We start from the raw sequence: 6268 nt of genomic DNA, 5'->3' as shown, positions 1-6268 counted from the left end.
GCCGAACTAACCTTTATACCATTTAACTGGCTTGGACATATTAGTGTATTCTATCTATCCATTTATATGCTTCAGAAATAGGGTACTCCTTATGTAAGCCCACTCCATATTCAGTATTTTTCCATCCAAGCGGTTATTGTCCGAACACACCCTGTTTTGTCTTGATCTCATGGCTGCTTAACTATGGATGTCTAGTTCAGAACAGAGGAGAAATACAATTGAGAAGTGGTCATTGCTTCAGTTCGTCTTGGTTTATTGATCCATGAGCCTCACTGAGTCTATTCTGGAATGTGCTTCTAAGTGAATTAGATGCCAAATCATGGGTAGGTGATTTGAATAATAGAGGTGCCTCCTATTTGCCACCCTTAATGCTCTCTTTCTTTGAATTTCCGCTGATGCCCGCCAAACCTTTTGTGCATTGGGTTTGAAGTGAAACTTGGGAATAACTTTGTCAGTCCCCTAAAGGATTTTATCTCAGTTATCTCTATATACTTGAACTAAGATGCAGTGGTGTCAGTTTAATTTTCGGAGTGGGAGGAGGGCTGCTGCCGAGTTGTTGAGCAGGGGTTTGCTTCTTGCTGCCAATTTGTTTGTGAGTTGTTTGCTTCCGAGTTGCTGAGTGCTGCGCGGGGGGTGCTGCTGAGTTTGGGGAGATGATTATAAAGTGGGGGGTAGCGATTTTCATATTTTAATACAAAATCATGTGCAACTTTTCCATGACCACAAGGAAATAACTATACATTTTGTATGGGGATCACATGAATATTATATTTGTGTTTTTTTCCTCTCCACAGTAACGATACTCTCTATATATGCATTTGTAAATTGTGTGTAGGTTTCTCTGCTGTATCATGAAGTGCCCCCCTTTGTATCAAAATAAGTGAACCAAGTATCACTTTAACAAAATGCAGCCCAACCTTCCCTAAGCAAACATTAGTACTTTTTTTTTTTTTAAACTCTACCACTTGAGTACACTAGAAAATACGTATCACAGATTTCTGGACTGGTTATACATTCTGAGAATATTTCACTGTTAAGCCATAAATGCTTTCATTCTGACAGCACTACAGAGCTGCCAGAAATGTTTTCTTAGCTGTTCATGGCAGATAGTCACCATAGTTATTAATGTCAACTTAGTTGGGAGGTTGGAGCAGTGCTTCTCAACCCTGGTCCTGGAGTACCCCCGTGTATGTAGTGTTTTTTTGTGCTTTTTGCCCCCAGTTGAGCTCCGACTGACGTATTTGGAAACATAATTAAGCAATTACTGCTTAATTAGACCTTTTCAAACAATTGTCAGCTGTTAAACATTTTTAGATTGTTCAGGTAAGGATTTAATTAAGTAGCTATGCTGGAACTGAAGATAAGCTGGTCTGTGTAGACTGGGGGGGTCTCCAACTGACCCTGGAGAGCCCCTAGGTCACCTTTAAATCATCAATGAAGAAAGATGTGGAAATCCTTTATTCTGATACATTCAGAAGGTGCTTTGGTAAATTCAGCGTTTTAAATAATAATTTGGAATAAACATCAGAATACCCCTCAGCTCCCAGAGACCAGATTTCCAAATGGCTGGCTTAACTGATGAAGAACTAACACATGCTCTATTTCTTCAGAAATCTGTGGTTTTCAGTGATCTGATCTCTGCAAGACCACTGGCTGGGAGAAAGACACATATGAGCTGGGCTACCCTCTGCCTTCCTGATGTCCATCAATATATTGTAATTGCTATTGGATTTAGGCTCTGATTTGGTTAGATTGGATAGCACTGACTGGCCTTTCACTATCCTCGTTGTTATTGTGATGTGGGCTGCAGCAGTGGGTGGAAACAGGGTCTTAGTCATTCCAAATTGTAAAAATAATGCACACAACATATCAAATATTTAACAAATGAACAATATGGGGAAAATATATATATATATATATATATATATATAAACACTTGATCTATCAATATATATATATATATATATATATATATATATATATATATATATATATATATATATATATATATATATATATAAAAAAACACTTTAAGCTAGAACTTCAGACCAGTTTCCAATGTTTTCAATCTTTGGGATTTGCATATTAAAATCAGTATTTTCCCAAAGAAGCAGACTTATACTGCATTGAGCTGCCTCACTATTTCAAAAGGTATATTTTAATAGTTCATCACACAAACCAAAGAGGTGATGCAATGACCTTTACATTTAACCAATTTCAAACACATATCCTAGTCCTCTTGTGCATGTCAGCGCGGGAGTGAGGATTGTGGGTGGAATTTAATACCATAATCCACTGGAGCACAAATCCAGACCTGGAGCCTGCAGTTGTATTGATGACATTCAATAACTGAATCCTTCCAGTTAGTAATGTAAAACATGTATTTAACCAAATACGAGGGATTGTCTGGTCCTTGAAGATCATATATGTAAATCAAAGAAAATAATGCAACACATCCAACATTATACACATGTATACTTTCATTTAGTTTTTTTTTTAACTGCCAGAGGAAAAGAAAGTTTAGGTTACCAAAAACTGAAAAATAATGTACATTTCAGAGTTATATTCTGTGTTACTACACCCTCTTAAGCATTATTTGGCATTGTTACGTGCAGCTCCTGTGCATAGACATTACACTGTATTCCTACAATGCGCACATCGTTTGAAAGCTTATTCTCATCTACCAGTGTGTTTCATTCTCAAACACATCCGATTTACAGTTTCCATGCTGCCCGCTGTCATTCAGTGCCCGGGGGGTAAACGCGCAGTCTGCTCCTGGCTACAAGAGGCTACAATTTGCACAAGCTCACCAAAATTGGACAGTTGAAGACTGGAAAAATGTTGCCTGGTCTGATGAGTCTCGATTTCTGTTGAGACATTCAGATGGTAGAGTCAGAATTTGGCGTAAACAGAATGAGAACATGGATCCATCATGCCTTGTTACCACTGTGCAGGCTGGTGGTGGTGGTGTAATGGTGTGGGGGATGTTTTCTTGGCACACTTTAGGCCCCTTAGTGCCAATTGGGCATCGTTTAAATGCCACGGCCTACCTGAGCATTGTTTCTGACCATGTCCATCCCTTTATGACCACCATGTACCCATCCTCTGATGGCTACTTCCAGCAGGATAATGCACCATGTCACAAAGGTGGAATCATTTCAAATTGGTTTCTTGAACATGACAATGAGTTCACTGTACTAAACTGGCCCCCACAGTCACCAGATCTCAACCCAATAGAGCATCTTTGGGATGTGGTGGAACGGGAGCTTCGTGCCCTGGATGTGCATCCCACAAATCTCCATCAAATGCAAGATGCTATCCTATCAATATGGGCCAACATTTCTAAAGATTGCTTTCAGCACCTTGTTGAATCAATGCCACGTAGAATTAAGGCAATTCTGAAGGCGAAAGGGGGTCAAACACAGTATTAGTATGGTGTTCCTAATAATCCTTTAGGTGAGTGTATATATATATATATATATATATATTTAAGTTATATAGACATGTAGTCCCATATTTATTTCCATTGGGCTTCCTCTTTTTGCATATGCTGGATATTTGTAAACACTGGTACTGTGCTGGTCAGTGTGTATATATATATATATATATATATATATATATATATATATATATATATACATATATATACATATATACAGTGTATCAGTGTATATGTATATATATATATATATATACACACACACACAGTGTGTGTGTGTGTGTGTGTGTGTGTGTATATGTTTGTGAGTGTGCCTTTAATAGCTGAAAAGCAGACTCATTTCTTATATCCAGTGTTAAACAGTGGAATTCCCTGTGATTCCCCTTGCTGGATTGGCTGCAGTGTTTACTATATCACTTTCACTTTCACAATGACCCTGTCCATTCCATGTGCTTTACTGGAAGGCCTGGCTTCTTTACAGGAAAAGCCTTGAAGGCTGACCGTGGGTGCAATCAGACTGGCTTACAATAAATCAAGGTTTATCTGCCACTGTAGAAACATTACAATGCAAAGGTCATGCAGAGATGCCATAAAAAAAATCAAGGGCACTCTTTTATACCTATATTTTACCAAATAATAACACACAAATCTGATTTGAAATCCTATGCTTTGCTGCACTTATTGTTCATTCTACTTGTTCTTAAAATGCGTTTAAAATATGAGAGATACAACATATGTGGCTTTTCAAGAAAAACTTGCTCTTTAATCAGTTTTCATAACGACATTAGAACTGAGGTGAACTCTAAACTCTGAAAGCAACACTAATAATTTACTTTTGTTTTCCCGTTCCTTTTCATGTGGTAAGCTATGTGGCATGATCAATGGTCTGCTTCAAACCAAAATCCTGCTCTTTCTTGAAAATAAGATACTTATAAAACTTAGAAACCGTACAGTGAGAGTCCTAGAATGGAATGGTTGAATTATGCTTGACCTGAGGTTCTGCTGCCCACTAATTGCTAATAAACTTAGTCTGCAGCAGCATAGGAAGATCTGTGGTTATAATAACATCGATATCAAACTCTTTCAGTGGTGATGGTAACCAAGAGAAAACACCACTTACAAGCATTCCAACTTAATACATCATGGCAATCAGTCTGCAGAGCTCTTGACAACAGTATGGCCATGTAAAATGTTAAGTCTGTTAATATCTACCAAAAAATGATAAATAAATGATATAAAAACACACAAGTGCAGAATCTCAGTGTCTTTTTTAGAGGATTTGCTGTAAAGAAAGTATTAAAAACTTACACCATCTGTGTGCATTGATTTGTTCTTTGTATAGGAAATACATGTAATATATGTTTAGCTGAAGACAACAACATGTAGTATATATAGTACACATATAATTGCAGGGTACAACAATACATTTTATATAGGGAGATCGTCATGTAGACTTAGTATAGCTTACAGTGAACTGTCAGCATGGCGAAGACAGTAAAGACGGGGGTTGGTGTAAACTCCTGACTAGCAATCAACCGATTTCCAATGGAGAACGGAAGCTAATTAGTTTGTTTAAGGGCAGATTTAATTGAGGTAGTTTGGTCCATGTTGGGTAATTATTAGGACTTATTGTTGCTAACCACTAATATTTCAAATTTTAATTCGTTAACGTATTTTGCCCAATATTCTTATATGCTTATAAGTATAACATCATGTACAGAGAAAAATATTTTTGAACGTTTGGTAAGTTTTACATGGAAAAGAAAAAACTAAGGACAAGGAAAAAGAGGCAATATAATGTCTCTATAATGGTGTGTTCCAGCTGTTGCATCATTAAGGTGAAAAGTCTCCTTCACAGTTAGTTTTGCTTTGGCTCTACAAGAGAAATGTTGCTGCTATAGTAGGTTGTCTTGGGATAAAAACCTAAAAGCAAAGTTTTTTCTGAGAGAATGAGTCACTTGTACATCACTTGGGATCTCACTTGGGATCTTAAGAGACTGACATTTATCTTGTATCTTACACTATTTTCTGAATATAGTTAAGTGGCACAGGTATAACAGATAATCCATGTGACAACAAACCCCAATAATACAGACATGTTTTCAACCTCTGTTTTTTCCCGGGGGTGATTTTTGTACTTTGGTAAATCATTCATACTGGGTTGATCCAAGGATGTTTTCTTGGAAACCACTGGGAGAACCAACTATAGACAAATGTGTGGTTCTGCCAACAAAATGTTCACTTGTATCACTTGTCTAAGACTTGTTCAATATGGTCAAGAAAATCTGCACTGTAACAAATGGTACTGTCGGTGATGTGTCATATTAAGTGTATGTGCATTTGTGGACAAATCTTTTCAAAGCAAAATTATTTTAATGCTGATATTACCAATTATATTATTACTGCACTTCATAAGATCTTCATAAACTAAGACATATTTATAAGTTATGTGAAGTGAAGTACAAATATCAAAATAAAATATTTCACTAAACATTATAAATAAGAGTAATATTTCAATGTAAGAAATTATACATTTTTCTGAAATGTTCTGCATATTTCTGTTCTAGAAACAATGCTGAAACAATGCTGATCAATTAAACAATACAAAAAACGTTTTGTTTTCCCTGTTTCCCTCAAATTCAGATATTTCTTTCACAAAATAGTTTGTTGTGTGATATATTAAATATGGCCACTTCACATACATTGGATATCTGACTGCCAGCAACAAGGCTGTCCTAATAAATAACCTGATTGTAATGGGGCCTGAAGAGAAACATCTTTGCGTAGTGATACATGTAGTAGAGGTTACAATGTTTTCTTACCTTTCTA

The sequence above is a fragment of the Amia ocellicauda genome, chromosome 8 (genome assembly GCF_036373705.1).
Source record: "Amia ocellicauda isolate fAmiCal2 chromosome 8, fAmiCal2.hap1, whole genome shotgun sequence".
Classification (NCBI taxonomy): Eukaryota; Metazoa; Chordata; class Actinopteri; order Amiiformes; family Amiidae; genus Amia; species Amia ocellicauda.
The sequence above is the reverse complement of the archived record's forward strand: the minus strand, read 5'-3'. Positions refer to the sequence as shown.